Source organism: Euleptes europaea, chromosome 1 (genome assembly GCF_029931775.1).
Source record: "Euleptes europaea isolate rEulEur1 chromosome 1, rEulEur1.hap1, whole genome shotgun sequence".
In the NCBI taxonomy this organism is placed as follows: domain Eukaryota; kingdom Metazoa; phylum Chordata; class Lepidosauria; order Squamata; family Sphaerodactylidae; genus Euleptes; species Euleptes europaea.
In genome coordinates, this window is record NC_079312.1 from 116,053,798 (window position 1) to 116,072,550 (window position 18,753).

Consider the following 18,753-nt stretch of genomic DNA (forward strand, 5'->3'; position numbering starts at 1 on the left):
ACATGTTTACTTGATGTCCTCCTGCTGCAGAGCTGCGACACACACACACACACACACCAGCCCAATCTGTGCAGAGCTTTTAGTCCTGATCCCTACTTGGGAATTATCATCTGCAATTAATATCCATTTGGATAATTGCTACATAGCAGCTGCTATGTGGGTGGGTAGTGGATTGGGGTGATGAATTAGTGTTAATGTTTGGTTGAGAGGCACTGACACCTGGATAGGTTTGGACCTGGCCCTGAGAGGAAGGAGAGGGCTATCTAAGCCAATAACATTTTGTTCTTGAGGGGAAACTCTCTACGCAGGGCAGTCTTTGGGCACAAGCAAGAAAGCCCCTTGCAATTCTCCCCATTGGCGCTAAAGGGGCTTAGTGTCCGGGAAGACATCGGCCCTTCATTGCACTGACACTAATGAGGACAGTTGGCAGGGTGACTTAAGCCAGCTTTTAGATGACCAAGGTGGTTCATGAGGACTTTGTTAGTAGATGCCATGATTTAGTGGCTGGCCAATTGTGAAAGCAGCTAAACCAGGCCATTCACAGACAAAGCAGAGGTCTTAACACACTTGGGGACTTCCCTGGGTATACATGCTATATTCATATACATTCTATACATTCTATATTCATATACATTCTATACATTCTATATTTCCTTTTATATCAGATCTCTGTCATCCTTCTCCTAAAGACATGCTACTCACAGCCACTTCTTTAGGTAAAAGATCCCGGCTTGCTGCACCCGGCACAATCACACAAGCTAATTCCCCATGTTAATCTGAATGTAAGTTCACATGTTTGGTGGTAACATAGAGTGAAATCAGCCTTTGTAAATTAACCCCCCCAAAAAAGAACCCCAAATGGCCTAATGAGGACTAAATATGCACCAGGAGTACAGAATGCTAAGCGTAGTTGAGAGACGGGTTAAAAAAAGGCCGAGAAAAAAGAAGCCTGCTCAAGCCCCTGAGAGGTAATTAAGTCCTGGATGGGAGGGGGGGTTGGGGACTAAGGGTTTCCAAAATGTTTGCCCTCCCACAATTCCTCATGGAAGTTTAGCCAGCTTGTATAGTTGTAAAAGTGATATCTCTCCCATACTTTGTGGGAAAATTCAGAAGTCTCCAAACTCTGTTTTAACAGTAATTTCTGTCACAATCAGCATTCTAATGTACATCAGAACAGGCCTGCATTTCTACCCTGCAAGAGAGAGTGCCTGCCATCTCTAGCCTACTCGTGTAGCACAATAAGCACCACCTGTACTTCAGCTTTAGGTAGGGTTGCCAACCTCCAGGTAGTAGCTGGAGATCTCCCGCTTTTACAACTGATCTCCAGCCGATAGAGATCAGTTCACCTGGAGGAAATGGCTTTGGCAATGGAACTCTATGGCACTGAAGTCCCTCCCCTCCCCAAACCCCGCCCTCTTCAGGCTCCGCCCCCAAAATCTCCCGCTGGTTGAGAAGAAGGACCTGGCAATCCTAGCTTTAGGCCTACCCTGCTTTTGCTATTAAATAGAGGAGACTGAGATTCAGCACTCACCATACTTGGCCATCTCAACAGAATGGCTTTCTTCAACCCATCTAGCTTCTCATCAAGATTCCAGCACAATCCTTCACATTTTGCATAGGAATACCAAAAGAGGCAAAACGGTGATTTCCCATATTTTATTGAAGAAGAAGAAGGGTTGGTTTTTATACCCCGCTTTTGTCTACCTTTTAAGGAGACTCTAACTGGCTTGCAGTCGCCTTCTCTTCCTCTCCCCACAACAGGCACCTTGTGAGGTAGGTGGGGCTGAGAGAGTTCTGAAAGAACTGTGACTAGCCCAAGGTCACCCAGCTGGCTTCATGTGAAGGAGTGGGGAAACCAACCCAGTTCGCCAGATTAGAGTCCTCCGCTCATGTAGAGAAGTGGGGAATCAAACTCAGTTCTCCAGATTATAGTCCTCCACTCCTGACCACTACATCATGCTGGATCCTTTTGGTTTTATTTTACTGCATGCATGGAAGCCTCTAAAACAATTCCTGAAGCAATCATGTGCAAGGGCATGTACAGACTACACTTTAAAATATTGTGGACTGTGTTAATTGACAGTGTACACTTAAGGAAAGCAGAACTAAATCAGGCATATGTGCATATAGGTATTTTGCATAACTTCCCTCTAGTCACTAGGAGTAAGGAAGGAGCTCCACCCAACTTCTGGAGATCTTGACCTCATTTTCCCTGATAAGCACACCTGCACCTAGATTTCTGGCTGGCAGAAAGAAGTCGTGGCATTTAAAGACTCTTTCCTGTTGCTGCCTAGAAACTGATTACATTTCTGTGAGAAACAATGTGTGCCCCCACAGGGAACAGGAAGATTGTTCCATTGCTCCTTTTGTGTTTTGCTACACTTTCCATTTCACTCGGCATCCATCAAATATGGCAGGCTTTGTCTCTGCATTCCAAGCTTGTTGGGAGATGTCATCCATTGCAGGATATGTCTACAGCCCCATCTGTATCACTACTAGTTGAAAACCAATACAAAGTCTGTGGATTTTCTTGGGGGTCACCAAATAGGATTTCTTCTGGCTGTGATTCTCTCTAGTACTTTTCAGTGCCATGTAGTATGCATTTTCTGTGTGTGTGAGAGAGAGAAAACGAATTCACACCTGCAATCTTGTCAGTTAGGGTACATGTTGCAGAAAGACTGGAAATGCTTATTATTCCTCTGTTGATATAGGGCTTGGCAGGCTATTGTTATATCGCAAAAGGAATGTACAGAGGTGTTGCAGAAGGTCCACATATCTTTCCTTCTGCTAGCACATCTGGCGCAAGGGTATCCAAATGGTTCTCCCCTAGTGGGAATGTCAGCTGCAGGAAAGTTACCCATTGCCAGCATTCAAACCACAACTTAATATTGCCGGGAAATATATCCCAATAGTACTGTTTGCTATGCCAGCTGTGTTGTGTGTGCACCATTGTAGGGTTAATGGTACTCTCTCCCTTCAGCTACAGTGCTAGTCTTTAAAAATGTTGTAACCGTACTTTTTTTTAAAAAAAGCAGGTAGATCCTTGCTAGGAGCCCCGTGGCACAGAGTGGTAAGCTGCAGTACCACAGTCCAAGCTCTGCTCACGACCTGAGTTCGATCCCAACGGAAGTTGGTTTCAGGTAGCCGGCTCAGCCTTCCATCCGAGGTCGGTAAAATTAGTACCCAGCTTGCTGGGGGTAAAGGGAAGATGACTGGGGAAGGCGACGGCAAACCACCCCATAAACAAAGTCTGCCTAGGAAACGTCGGGCTGTGACATCACCCCTTGGGTCAGGAATGACCCGGTGCTTGCGCAGGGGACCTTTACCTTTAGATCTTTCCTGTCAGCGAGGAGCATATGATCTAGCTCATTATTTTTCTTGATAACAAAATTGTAAAGATTGTCGAAGGCTTTCACGGTCAGAGTTCATCGGTTCTTGTAGGTTATCCGGGCTGTGTGACTGAGAGACACTGTCCTTCAGTGTGACTCCTCTGAAGATGCCTGCCACAGGTGCTGGCAAAACGTCAGGAAAGAAAATACCAAGACCACGGTCACACAGCCCGGATAACCTACAAGAACCGAAAATGGTAAAGCTTTAACTGGGTATATTAATAAATTGGACAGTTTGATTAATACAGACAGGTGTATGCTTTAGGGCCATTGGTTCTGTTGCACTACTGTAATAGGAAAGGAGTTAACAATTCCATCAACATCTCAACAAAGCTTCTGCCTTGAAGTTCAATACTTTTTCTCTGGTTATTGAATGCACCTGCCTGATGCTTACTATTTACACGATACAATACAATAAAATAAAAGTTTATTGTTTGTGGCTGAAGGCCATCACAATCTATCATACAAAACATTAAAATAACAGTAAAATAACATTAAAATAGTCTGACCCACAAGAAGCTAGTAATTACATATATTTAACACCCTGATTAAAAACAGCTTTAGCCTGGATTTTCTTGGCTGCTAAAGCAAAAAGTGATACTATGGGAAACATCAGGATTGGCGTCTGATAGGAGAAAGAGCAGCTTCTCTGGATCTGAAAAAAGATTTAGGCCCTTTAGAAACGCTGCGAGAAATTTAGATCTGGGCTCTGTATAAAGAGAACAGAATAAGGTGTAATGTGTTAGGTCCTCTGGAACTGCGGCTCCACAAATACATAGGCAAGAGAAGAAGAAGAGTTGGTTTTTATGTGCCGACTTTCTCTGCCACTTAAGGGAGAATCAAACCCGCTCACAATCACCTTCCCTTCCCCTCCCCACAACAGACACCCTGTGAGGTAGGTGAGGCTGAGAGAGAATGACTTGCCCAAGGTCACCCAGCTGGCTTTGTGTGTAGGAGTGGGGAAACAAATCCAGTTCACCAGATTAGCATCTGCCGCTCAAGTGGAGGAGTGGGGAATGAAACCCGGTTCTCCAGGTCAGAGTCCAACGCTCCAAACCACCATTCTTAACCACTACACCACGCTGGCCCATGGTGTTTGGGAGTTACGTCCAGCTAACAAAGCCATTGGCATAGTTTGAAACCGGAGGGAGGTAAAAGCTATTCTGAGATTATGGAAGGGGATACTGACCAGGTATGAAGCTCTGACATGATCCCTTTAAAACTGTTTAAACCACCTCCAGCCAGAAGGAAATCAAGAGCAACGCCACCTAAGACTGCAGGTATTACTCTAGGTGAATTCTTTCCTGGCTCACTCAGTCAGGGTTGCCAGGTCCCTCTTCGCCACCAGCAGGAGGTTTTTGGGGAGGAGCCTGAGGAGGGCGGGGTTTGGGGAAGGCAGGGACTTCAATGCAATAGAGTCCAAAGGCCCAAGCGGCCATTTTCTCCAGGTGAACTGATCTCTATCGGCTGGGGATCAGTTGTAATAGCAGGAGATCTCCAGCTAGTACCTGGAGGTTGGCAGCCCTACACTCAGTGCTTCTTTCTATAACCGCATCCTCTTGCTGTCTTCAGACAACAGTATCGGTGCCAGTGCTGCCTTTCTGCAGGGCTCACAATGTCATGCCTTTTAGGGATATTAGTTAGGTTGAGACTTAGTACTTGCTATAGTCCCTGTAACTGATTCCTCTCGAGAGTGGGGACAGGGAGCGGCTTTTGCTCTTTTTACAGTTATGCAACTGGCCACTAATGCTGCCTAAAACCTTGCAGGCAATCAGGAGCCCAAAGCTGTTTAAAGAGTGACTTTAGAGATGTGCCACTGCTTGAAATGAAATCTCATTTCCTAATTACTGGAGAGGCTCCAACAACACCTCCTGGACCCCTCGGCTCTGTGCCAACTAGTCTGCGCAGCAGGAAGGCGGGGATGCTACCGATTGATTTTTCTGCATAAGAGAACACCCTTCTCCATCACAACTGGCCTTTGAATCTATCCAAGCCTGTTCCGTCTGCTAAAGGAGGTATTCTCAATCTCGCCCACTGCATCTGTCCTCTGGATCGCACCCCTCTTGCCTTACTGCTTCTCTAAATTGGTATCACGGCATCTTTAAAAGGAAGTTGTCGGTCATGAAGGAGAAAAGGGTCAAAAAGCATTCAAACTGTTTGGAACAGAATACTCAAGCTCCAAAACAAAATGCTGCCATTTATCCTCATTGGCAGAGTGATGAAGAGCGGCGAACTCTAATCTGGAGAACCGAGTTGGTTTCCCCACTCCTCCACACAAAGCCTGCTGGGTAGGGTTGCCAGGTCTCTGTTCGGCACTGGCAGGAGATTTTTGGGGCGAAGCTTGAGGAGGGCGGGGCTTGGGGAGGGATTTCAATGCTATAGAGTCCAATTGCCAAAGCATCCATTTTCTCCAGGTGAACTGATCTCTATTGGCTGGAGATCAGTTGTAATAGCAGGAGATCTCCTGCCAGTACCTGGAGGTTAAGAAAATCAGTACAGGAGCGAATATTATTAGAAATCAACAAATTCTTATTGTGACTACACACATATATATTACAAAAATAGTCACGTTGACCATCAACATACAAAACGCAACATGCATCAGACACAAAAGGTGGGTAATAAATAGGGTGAGTACACTTCAGTCAATAATCTTTCTATGTTTCTTTTTCCTCAGGAGAAGGTTTGTATGGACGAAAGGATGCCAATGGACAAAAGTTCATCAAGAGGATATGATTGTTTCGAAGTCTCAAAATTCAAATCTTCATCAGTCCTTCATAACAGAAGTCTCATAAATTCCTATGTTATCATCCAAGTTGCACAATCCCCTTAGGGTAAGGTTGCCAAAGTATTGCTATATCAAAATATCCCAAGCAGGGTAAAATTCAAAGTTCCTTCCTCTAAGGGTAAGGTCAGAAAAAGGCTTTTTCTGAATTTTACCCTGCTTGGAATATTTTGATATTGCAATACTTTGGCAACATGGATGATAACATAGGAATCGTATCTGAAGAAGTGAGCTGTGGCACCCTACCAGAAAATATTTTTGTTAGTCTTTAAGGTGCTACTGGACTCTTGCCCTTTTTAACATAGGAATTTATGAGACTTCTGTTATGAAGGACTGATGAAGATTTGAATTTTGAGACCTCGAAATGATCGTATCCTCTTGATGAACTTTTGTCCATTGGCATCCTTTCGTCCATACAAACCTTTTCCTGTGGAAAAAGAAACATAGAAAGATTATTGACTGAAGTGTACTCACCCTATTTATTACTCACCTTTTGTGTCTGATGCATGTTGCGTTTTGTATGTTGATGGTCAACGTGACTATTTTCGTAATATATATGTGTGTAGTCACAATAAGAATTTGTTGATTTCTAATAATATTCGCTCCTGTACTGATTTTCTTATCCCCTGGATATTTGTACAGAGGTGTCTTTTTTCCTCCTCCAGTACCTGGAGGTTAGCAACCCAAACCAGGCCACATCACTATATTTATGAGATCAGTGTTTTCTTTGTGTGGGGAGGGGTCAGTATTTAAATGTCAGAAATAAAAACCAAATTATAATCCAGCCTATGCTTGCTTGCCACATAGTGATTTGTTTTTTAATTTGAAGGCACAATATATCCTATCCTATGTTTGAATGGAGGGGTTTTTTTTGTTTTTTTTTTGCCCAGGGCAAGGCAGCCAGCTCAACAACAGAGGGTGATAGCCAAACACTGTTCACACCTGTGTGTTTAGGGTTGCCAGGTCCCTCTTCGCCACCGGCAGGAGGCAGAGCCTGAGGAGGGTGGGGTTTGGGGAGGGGAGGGACTTCAATGACATAGAGTCCAAGTGCCAAAGTGGCCATTTTCTCCAGGTGAACTGATCTCTGTCGGCTGGAGATCGGTTGTAATAGCAGGAGATCTCCAGCCAGTATCTGGAGCTTGGCAAACCTATGTGTGTGGCACAGTTGTCATTTTTAGATGTGTACCTCAGATGGTCCATGCACACTTAAAATAGGGTTGCCAACCTCCAGGTACTAGCTGGAGATCTCCTGCTATTACAACTGATCTCCAGCCGATAGAGAAAATGGCCGTTTTGGCAATTGGACTCTATGGTATTGAAGTCCCTCCCCTCCCCAAATCCTGCCCTCCTCAAGCTCCACCCCAAAAACCTCCCGCCAGTGGCGAAGAGAGGCCTGGCAACCCTATCCATTCTGGATGCTAGAATAAAGTGACTTGTAGGGGAAGAGAGCATAAGGAAAACCATGCTGGCTCAGAACAAGGTCCATCAAGTCCAGCGGTCTGTTCACCCAGTGGCCCAACCAGGTGCCTCTAGGAAGCCCACAAACAAGACAACTGCAGCAGCATTATCCTGCCTGTGTTCCACAGCTCTTCTGATACTGGAGAGAGATGGTTCATTAACAGGTATCAAATTTTGCAGTAAATTTGCTTGAAGTGCCTGTTTGTGAGGATGCCCCCGAGTTCCTATTACAGCCCCATAGCAATTTACTGCACTAGGACCCTGATCTTCTTCCTACCATTAGGAGCCAACCCTTCCTTACGTTATTCCCGACAGTGCATATTCACAGAATATCACCTTAATTATGCTATGCTCATGGAAAGTAGAACTGGGTAGAGAACAGTGAACTTCTCTGAATAACTCCATGGACTACACACCTGGCCAAGAATCAATGCAAGCAGACAGCAAGAGCAATTATCTGTTTTATCAGCTGTCCTGAGACCAGTGGTCTGTTCAGTTGTTGAGACAAGGAAACTAGATCTCAACACACTGAGATCTCTGTGATCTCTGCACTGTCACGAAATTGGGATTGTATATGAGCAAGCATCAATGTGGCAGGTTTTGATAGGAACAGAGGGCGCTCACCTCCCCCTCTCCTGGGTCCAATCCATGCATTAAGAGTACTTTTCTGAGTGCTTTTCCACTCGGTTCTTCTCCTTTGCAAAGACAGTAAGAGAGCTCTTCATCCCTTGTTACATCCCTTTTAAAGAGAGAGAGGCCGAGCTCTTTCACCCTTAGGACCAGTTTCTCCACCAGTTTTCCTTTTCTACCAGCACTCCCTAGGGTTGTCAGGTTCCATAGAAACTTGCTTTAGATGGGTTGGCAAAATGCAGCAATTGCTGGTACTAACAAGGCTCTAGGGGAGTGTATGAAGCTCTGTAGGTCTTGAGTCTAAAGATTACACAGTGTAGCAGACAGCAAGGAGAGTAGTTCTCTACAGCCAGTGGATGTGAGTAGCATCTCAGGTAAGAGAGTGAAATAAACGGACCAAGGGGATGCTACTATGAGTTCCTATACCTGTGATTTAGGAAGAGCCGGTACCGTCGGTATTTTTTCTTTGCAAACTGTTCTGGCATCGATTCTCCTTTCACAGTGTTTACTATCTGTTAAAGATGCTGGTAGGGGCATTGCCTTGTACACTGATACTTATCATAGAAGAGGAGGTAGTTTAGGCCTCACTCAGGGTGATATTACCACCCCTTAATCTGGGAATTAAGTGTTTTTCAGTCCATCATGTTGTTTGAAGTAAGCTGGGTCATTTGATTTGTCAAGGGGTCAAGGAACTAGCAAACATGTAGCAATCTGGGACAAGGGATGGGATGCTGGGATGGTACATTCATGTGTTTGCTTCTTCAGCACATTGCCTGATTGCACTATGTCCATTTACCTCCGTTTTCTCCCCTCCCCGCCACCCACACACATGACACACGTGATCTCTCATGTTTGTTCTATCTGATCTCCTCTGTCATTCCCAAGTCCTGATTCTAAGGTCTCCGACTGCTATGCCCCCTAGGCCTCCCTCCCCCTCCCCAGCAGGAGCATTTGGAAGCACACATTCACCCAAATGTAGCTTTGAGGTAACGCTGTGAGAAATGTTGTACACAGTATGCTCATAGTACTTTATGACTAACATTGGGGGGGTTCTTAGAGCTAATCTGTACTCCTGTATAGCATATTCCAATTAACTGGTAGAATAATTATCATTTACATGTATGAAATGGACTTTTATATTGCTGCCTGTAATGTTCAGTAGTCCATTTCATGTTTTATGTTAGTTCCAATATACTAGAATCTGGAGGAGTTCGAGTCCACATTTTACTCATGTCTCTAGATAAGCAGGTTAAAAGAGCTGTTATGAAGGACTCTGATAGGCCTCATGTTCATTCATTTCTCCTGAATAAAAAAGCCATCAGCATCTTCTTGGATGATTGCAGCATCTTACTCAGCCATTAAAATGCATTCAAATGGATGTCATGATTAGGGTTGTCAGCCTCCAGGTACTAGCTGGAGATCTGCTATTACAACTGATCTCTAGCTGATAAAGATCCGTTCACCTGGAGAAAATGGTCGCTTTGGCAATTGTACTCTATGGCATTGAAGTCTCTCAGTTCCCCAAACCCTGCCCTCCTCAGGCTCCCCCGTAAAAGCCTTCTGCCAATGGTGAAGAGGGACCTGGCAACCCTAGTCATGATGACTGTGAGATACCTTTGGATAAGGGAATTGGTATTAGACTGACAGATGGTCACAACAGGGAAGGGGGGGTTAAAACATTAAAAGTAGTCATGGTGGCATGGATCCTATCTTGCCGAACTGTCGTCCCTCTCACTGCAGTCTCTTGGGTCTCCTGAAATCAATGCTCTCAATGGAACTCGAGGAGGGGGTGAATTGGGAGGGGGCATTGCTGAAAATTGCCTCAACGCATCCTCTGCAAGCAGAACAGCATCTCAAAAATAGAAAAGGAGGCTAGGACTCCAGCCAATACATTCCTTTATTTGTAATAAACTGTATGACCTTGACAGGTGTAAGGGAGATCTGATAATCTGGTCAAATAGGGTTGCCAACTTCCAGGTACTAGCTGGAGATCTCCTGCTATTACAACTGATCTCCAGCCAATAGAGAGAGGTTCACCTGGAGAAAATGGACGCTTTGGCAATTGGACTCCCCTCCCCAAACCCCGCCTTCCTCAGGCTCTGCCCCAAAAACCTCCTGCCAGTGGTGAAGGGGGACCTGGCAACCCTATAGTCAAGTAAACAAGGTCTTGTCAATGGCTCCATAGGATTCAGATACTGTTAAAAGAGTCAGACCCCAGGTTGGAATTTCAGTCACCTCAGAATGTTTTCCATTGCAGCATTTCTGGATACCTACATCAGTGTGTCACCCCTCCTGAGGAAACTGAATTCTACATTTATAGAGTGTCCACTGAGGTCTAGGGTTGCCAGGTCCCTCTTCACCACCGGCAGGAGGTTTTTGGGGCGGAGTCTGAGGAGGCTGGGGTTTGGGGAGGGGAGGGACTTCAATGCCATAGAGTCCAATTGGCAAAGTGGCCATTTTCTCCAGGGGAACTGATCTCTATCAGCTGGAGATCAGTTGTAATAGCAGGAGATCTCCGGCTAGTACCTGGAGGTTAGCAACCCTACTGAGGGCTGCGTCTAACATTATACAGATTCTACAAAAAAAGTACTTCTATGTATCAAGAGAATGACACTCATAGACCCTTCTCTGGTAACAATTATATACACTCTACTTATTGTGTAAGCATGCGCTGAAGTTAAAGGCATGAGTAGTTGCACAAGAGAGGCAATCTATGGCAGGTTTCCTTATTTTGCTTTCTACATGAACTATCTCTGTAGGACATGCATAATGTTCGAAGTGGCACTGAGAAATGCCTCTTGCTATGCCTGCTCCAGTCATACTTGATATATGAAGGACAATACAAAGATATAATTCCTGGCAGAGACCATAGAGGGTGGGAGAGAAAATTCTCTCTAAAATATGGAGGCCCCATATTTTGGGGGGCTTTATAAACAAAAAAGCAATACTAGGTCAGGAAAGTTACTAAAAATTAGCGTAACTCTTCACAGGCTACCCTGTTGTACACCAGGAGACCACCTTCTTCAAGAAAAGCCCAAGATTTGGAAGACCACAAAATATGGTTACCTGCTCTGAATGTGAATTTTTTTATTTATTTCATTTATACCCCACCTTCCTCCCCAACAGGCACCCAAAGTAGCTTACATCATTCTCCTCTCTTCCATTTTATCCAAACTACAACCCTGTGAGGTAGGTTAGGCTGAGTGAGTGAACTAGCCCAGGGTCCCCCAGGGAGCTTCCATGGCCAGGGATTCCAAGCTGGGTCACCCAGATCCTAGTCTGACACTCTTAACCACTACACCACACTAGCTCTCTAAAATAAAAGAAGGGAGGTGTTGTTCTCAACAGATTTTCATGCATTAGTGATCCAGGAGTCCCATAAGGCTACAAACTTAACTGGCCAAGAAAGCTAACCTTTGCCATTAATAAATGCCCATACCCTTGGTTAAGAGGTTATTATTGCTTCTGTTTGGTCTGGACTTGATTCCAGGTTTGTGCTGTAGAAGTGGGGTTAAAGGGCAAAGAAAGTTAGATGTTGGTATCATCTGCATTCTGATGTGATCTCATTTAATTATCTACACATCGGGTTGTACAAAAAAAATTCAGTAAATTTCAGGTTCGGATGTTTTTGGCCCAATTTTTTTCGGTAAACCCAATATAAGCCGAATACCCATACTGGTAAATATGGGTATTTGGCTTATTTTCGAGTTTCCTGAAAAATTTGAGCCCTTTCGAGCCAATAGGGATTTTTTTGAAGCTCCTGGGGGGCATTTTTGGAGGTAGAGCCCCAAATTTGCAGCATGGCTGCAAGGGACTCTCCTTCAACAGTCACCAAGGTTTGGTGAAATTTGGGACAGGGGGTCCAATTTTATGGGCCCACAAAGGGGTCGCCCCCATCCCACAAGCATTTGTGAGCCGAGCTGTCCATCAGGTTCAAAAGTTCAGCATTGCCGAGGACTGGCAGAAAGAGGCGATTTCAGGCTGGCGCCTCAAAGTCTGGGGTCTGCCTTCATTTATCGGTCACTTTGCATGATGTCCACGCAAACGATCTTCCAAATGGAGGGAAAGGGCTTAAATGCAAGAGAAATAAGGCACAGAAAACATTCCTTTTGGTGGCAAAAGACATCCTGTGAGTAGTCCTTTATTGTGGTCATAAAAAATCAGATTCCAAGAGATGGTCACCGTGCGGGGAAACGATATTGGAGCCAGCCAAAGTCATGACTAAGGCAGCTCATGTTAAGGAGGTTGCTCGTCCACGTGAGTGAGGGAGTCTTCTTCAGAAGGGCCATGAGCAGCTGACCGAAACTAATGTTCTCCGGGCTGGGTGAGCCCCATCTTTTAAAGTGCAGATCAGGTCAGCTCACTGCTGTCAGTTGGTCAGACCAAGTTGGCTCCGATTACATTACCCCACCTCAAAAGGGCCTCAACTATGAGGCCCTAACAAAAACAAAAAACAAAAAAAGAAACAAAAAGGGGAGCAAAGGTGAATAGGCAAACCTAGGGTTGCCAGGTCCCCTCTTACCTTCGGCAGGAGGTTCCTGGGGGGAGGGGTGAACACACGCGCGCCGACACACCAACGTGCCACTTCTGGTTGTAAACCAGAAGTGCCGCCTGGCGCACGCGGCTGCAGCAGGCAGCCCGCGCGCCCCGGGGAGGGCGAGGGGAGGTTCCCGGCTGCCGCGTGCTCAGGTGATCCCCTCAGGTGGTTGGCAGGCAGAGGGGCACTTTACCGGGGATTTGCCCGCCACCAGCGGGCACCTGGCAACCCTAGGCAAACTAAAAAAACAGTATACCTATTTGGCTTTTTCCGGAATCGCCTATTCAGCTTCGGCTTTATCCCCAGGTTTTTGCGTTTGGTAAACCCAAATCCCAAAAATTACCAAACCCGCTAATTTTGGGTTTATTTTTGGTTCGGGTTTATCAATATGTACAATCCTATCTACACAGTCACATTCAGCTAAGGTTGCCAGTCTCTAGATGGGGACTGGAGATCTCCTGGGATTACAACAGGTGTCCAGATAACACAGATAGTTCCCTTGGAGTAAAGGGCAGCCAAACCCCACCTCCCTCCAAATTTCCAGGTATATCCCAAGCAGGAGTTGGTAACCCTACAGGCAGCCATCTCATGTGCATGTTAACCAGGTGAGGAAATGTCAGGGAAAGATCTGAAAGATTGTGACCTTTTGAGAAGTTTCACCAAGGAACAAGTGGACCCATTTGACAAACATCTGCTTGCTTTTGCAGTCATCATCACCCAGATTCCATAAAAGCCATCACCAGATCTAACAGGATTAACAATGTGTCACTTATCTCCAGCTACACGAGGACCTCTGGTGTAATTTAATTGACACACATAGGAAACCAGTTAATCAGCAATCCAAACAAACCAGTATTATTGTTCTGGTATATTATGTCTAAAATTGTTAAGACATCTGCTTCAAACAGTCTCATTTTATACTTGTATTTACAATTTTAGCTATGTTTCTTTATGTTTTGTTAGGTTCTCGCTATTCATTCATTTATCAATTACTGTTTGTGTTTTTGCTTGCTTATTCCATGACTGATTTCGCTTCATTTGGTGGGACTGTCTCTTCAGTTATGCTGCACTTGTTGATAAAATAACTTCTTGATGACAACACAGATCACTGAAGTTCCCAGTGTTGTGTTTAATGATAATGCCTCATACAAGATTGCTGCTCAGATTTGTATCTTTTTCTTAGCTCAACATCTGTTATTAGTAGAATTTCTTGGAAGTTTTCTGTTCTTACTGGTTTGCTCCCATTTTCTCTTGCTTTCTTACCCACTCAAACTGGTCATGGGATTTTTTTTTTATCCTAATTCAGCAAGGGAGATCCATCTGCACATCTAATGCAGGTATGCATCTCCATCTGAATCAAAAGGCAAACCTGTATCCTGTTTAGCTTGCAAGATGGGAATGGGCATAGTCATCCAAGGCGACTAACCAAATGTGACAGTGCTATTTTCTCCAGGATCAGAGGAGCATGCCTATTATATTAGGTGCTGAGGAACACAGGCAGGATAATGCTGCTGCAGTTGTCTTGTTTGTGGGCTTCCTAAAGGCATCTGGTTGGCCATTGTGTGTACAGACTGCAGGATTTGATGATCCTTGGTCTGATCCAGCAGGGCTTTTCCTATGTTCTTATGTTATGTTCTTATGCACTCAAGTAGGGACTGGAATCATCAAGCTATGTGTTTACAAGAAAAAGTAGGCAAAAGAAGTCACTTGACAAACATGACCTTGGAGCAATTCCTTCCAAGCTCCTAGCAGGGCTGTCAAAGTATGGATGCTCATCACTCAAAAATATAAATTGACCCAATCATAAAGACAGAGAAGATGATCCCTTCTCAGATATTAGAACAGCAGTTCTAATTAGGCAGCCAGTTTAACATTTCAAAAATATAGGATAATATAAAGGGGTGGTTCCTGTTCTATGAATTTCTATAGAATTGTGGTGTTCCAAAATTAAGTGGAATCATTGGTGTGCTCTATGTAGGGGTGTTTTTGAAAATGGTCTGAAAACTTCAATTGGTACAGCTGGTTATTGGCATGAGTTATGGAGAACGTGTCACACCTGTTTTAAAAGAGCTACACTGTGTGCCATTGTGTTTCCAGGCTCAATTTAAATTTATAATTTAAAGCCTGGAATGCATAGGGCCAGAGAATCTGAAGGACCGCTTTCTCCAGTATCTGCCCACCACTTGAGATCAGCACTGAAGACCCTGCTCTGCATGCTCTCTGATGCGAGAATTCTAAGTTCGTTGTGCATGGACTTCTCTCTGCCTGCCTCTTACCAAGGCAGGGCCTCTTAACAAGGCAGACCGGGAGCGCAAGGCACCCCTTAGACAACATACCAAGACATATAACAGTAAATCAGACAGTTTTTATTGAACTATAAAGCAAGGAAAGAATCAGTACTTAGCTTCAATATACAAGGTGGAAGTAGACAGACCCACAAATAAGTTGACACACAGACAAACAGGGGGGTCAGAGATCTCTGGATCATCCCAGGAAAGAGAGGATGGCAATAAGGCCAAATTCTTTTCCCTAGAAGGACAAAGACTGGACATTTGGATCAGCCTTTTATGGGCTGGACCGTGAGGAGAGGGTCTCAAACAGACCCCTCCCTGTCATACTTTAGGAAATAAGATTCCACAAATCATGACTAGATTGTTTAGAAATATCTTGTTCCATAATAATTCTTTCAGTATCGGGTCTGCTAACTGATTGTCCTGTCCATCCGTCACTGTACCAAAAACAATCTCCACCCTTAAGTGGACAGATAATTTGTTGTCTGTTTTAATGACCTTGGTGTTATAAACATAAATTTGGGGCATCTGATGTGCTGTGGTGCAAATCTCCTGTTACTTTCTAAGGTCAGGAACCTAAAGGAAAAGTTGGGGTCAGCTAAAGGGCTGCTTTCTGAAAGCCTTAGTCAGGTTTTGTGTGACTATAGGTTATAATATTAAGGTATGCATGTGGTTATTTTTAACCCAAACTCATTTAATATAAACTAATATATTTAATATGAACTAATGTTCAATACAAAAAATTCTCACGACACTCTCCACCTTCAAAAGTTAGGTGGGTGGTAATCAGAGTCAGAGCTCTTTCAATGGTAGCACCTTGTTTGTTGAACAGCTTCCCCTTGCATCTAATCTGCTATCATTTGGGCACCAGGTGAAGATGTTTTGTTTTGCCCATATGTTTGTTGGCTTTATCATGTGTTGAACCCCCTGTAGAAGTTGTTTTGCCACAGGAAGTGTTGTAGGGTAATCAGACTACCTTATCAAATCTTGCCAGTGATTGTTTTACTACTGCTAGATGTTTGGACCTGTTTCATTGTAATTTTAAAGTAATTTTGGACTTTATTGCTCGGCTACTATTCTACCACCCTATATGTTTTCTGTTTTTAAAATGTGTGTATATAGATTTTATCAAGACTTGTTTTGTATGCAATTTAATTAATTTTAACATTTACAACACTTAGTTGTGAGCCATCTCAGGCATGTGTATGGAGAGGTGGGGATAAATATTCCAAACAAATATTATGATAGATGGGACTATATTCTGGAAGAATAATGCTTTACATCCCTAAAAACAGAAAGATTAAAATGCAGACCATCACAACTACCCACATGAAGCTATCTCTAAAAATACAATACATACAGTTGGCAAGCGCAGTGGTTCCCAATCATGTTCAGCTTGTGGGCACTTTTGGACTTTTGAGATCAGGGAATGCATACCACCACAAAATGGTTGACATGGGATGCTGGTGCTAGTCGCAAAATGTTGGGAGGTTGCAAGCCAGGCATCCTGTTACAACAGAGGCCACTTTCTTTTTTAACGGATGCTTCCTGCAGATACAAAGGTGATACCTCCTAGGTTAATCTGAAGCATCTCCTGCTGCAGTGAGGTAGAGGAAAGCCACAATTGTCTCTTTTTCTTTTGGGGAAGGGATGCTTTGTTTAAGAAGCCAATGGGTACAAGAAAACCCATTGGTGGGCACCATAGTGCCTATGGATGTCACAATGAGGATCACTAATCCAGGGTGTGGCCAACTTTTTCAGACCAAATCTGGCTCCTGGGAGACTGGCACTGGACAGGAGAGGAAAGAGAAAAGTTAGTGACATGTCCAAGAGAGCAATAGTTTCACTAGGGCTTATCTGGCGACTTACACTGCTCAATTGTGTTTGTCTTTCAGCACACCAGATTCCAGGCCATCACGGGGGGGCCACATAGCACCACCAGCAAAGCGGAAACATGTCTGCCCAGGTAGGTAGTCAAGGGCTGTGAGGCTTGAGGGGAGATATTCTGAGAAAATATATAAAGTTGTTCTTGGCGTCTTAAAGAGGAGCAGAAAGCAGAAGCCATTGAGAACTCCATTGCTGGCTCCTTGTGACAACCATGGAGAATTTCACTGGAAAATCCAGATGATCAACAGGAAGAGGAGCAAATGGGGAGGGAAGTGGCAAGCACACTGCATGGGAAGGGACTTTGTGGGAAATGGAGGGAGGATAAGGAACCAAGATCTCAGTTCTTCCACCATCTATCCATCATCCAGCTGATTTGGACTTTTTCTCAGGTGCTGAAGAAGAAGAGTCTCGGAAATTCCAAGTGTCCACGGAGCTTGTTCCTGTGCTCGTTCAGAGCCCTGTCCATGTCTGGCCGTCAATATCAAGCTCTACCTAGCGTCTTTCTTGGTGATTATGACACCAGCGCCCGCTATGCCAGCTCTAAAACTGCCAAGATTCCTCTTTCAGTGAGTGTGTTACATGACAAGACTCTCCTGTGTCCTTCTATCATGCTACCATGCTTATCAAGCATCATTGCAGATGAAACCCACTTCCCCTTCATTAGAGATTGCCCACTAGGGTTGATTCCCCTGGCCAGATGCTGCTGAAGTTTTCTAGGCTCGTTGCCTGTTATTGCAATGTAGTCCTTCCTTAATCCTGGGCCAACAGTTGGTGCTACAGTTGAGTTTGCAAAGCTGCATTAATCCCTTGGCATCCTTTGCGTGCCACCTGTTGGCCCAATAGCTAGCCAACTGCACCAGCTGCCAACTGTTGACATTCAGCTGTTCTTCCTCACACCCTAGCAGCAAAAATCTGAGGCTCAATGGTCTGGTATAGATTCAGGGTGCCTGCTCACCTACCTTCCCTCTAATCCAGTTTGTATCTGTGAGAAGTTCTCTGGCAACAATTCTTTTTGCTTCCACACCCTAGACATTTCTCAACTACCAAAAATTTCCTTTCTCACAACAATGACATTAAAAGATTATTGTTGACAGTTCTTATTCACTCTCATCCTTCCGACTTTAACTGATGCACAGTAACGTTTTCCACAATTTAAAAACTGTATGTGCACCATGCAGTGCCTAAAGAGCAAGATTCTTGACTGCCAAGTAGTACATTCTTTATCACCCCAGCCTGAGATACATGGTGTGCAACTAGGGTTGCCAACCTCCAGGTGGCAGCTGGAGATCTCCCGCTATTACAACTGATCTCCAAGCAACAGATCAGTTCCCCTGGAGAAAATGGCCACTTTGGCAATTGGACTCTATGGCATTGAAGTCCCTCCCCTCTCCAAACCCCACCCTCCTCAGGCTCCACCCCCCCCCCAAATCTCCAGATATTTCCCATCCTGGAGCTGGCAACCCTATGTGCAATGATGCCTAAAAACTGTCCCTCCCTGGTTCAGTTTATCACCAGATATTATCATGAGAAAGCAAAATGTAGACTTAGGTCACAGTGAAGAGACCCTGTGACCAAAGGGAACACTGGTTATTTTCCATAATCCTTTTGCTCCTAAATGGAACATGGGCAGAAAGAATATCATCAGAGCTATTTCTTCACCTCTGAGGTTAGGATCTAAATATATTAGAAGGATAGTAACCCTGGGAAGGAGGAATTTAGCAGTTAATGCTAAGTGAACTTAATTGGGCCATTTAATTTGCTCCCTCCTGGTTAGTC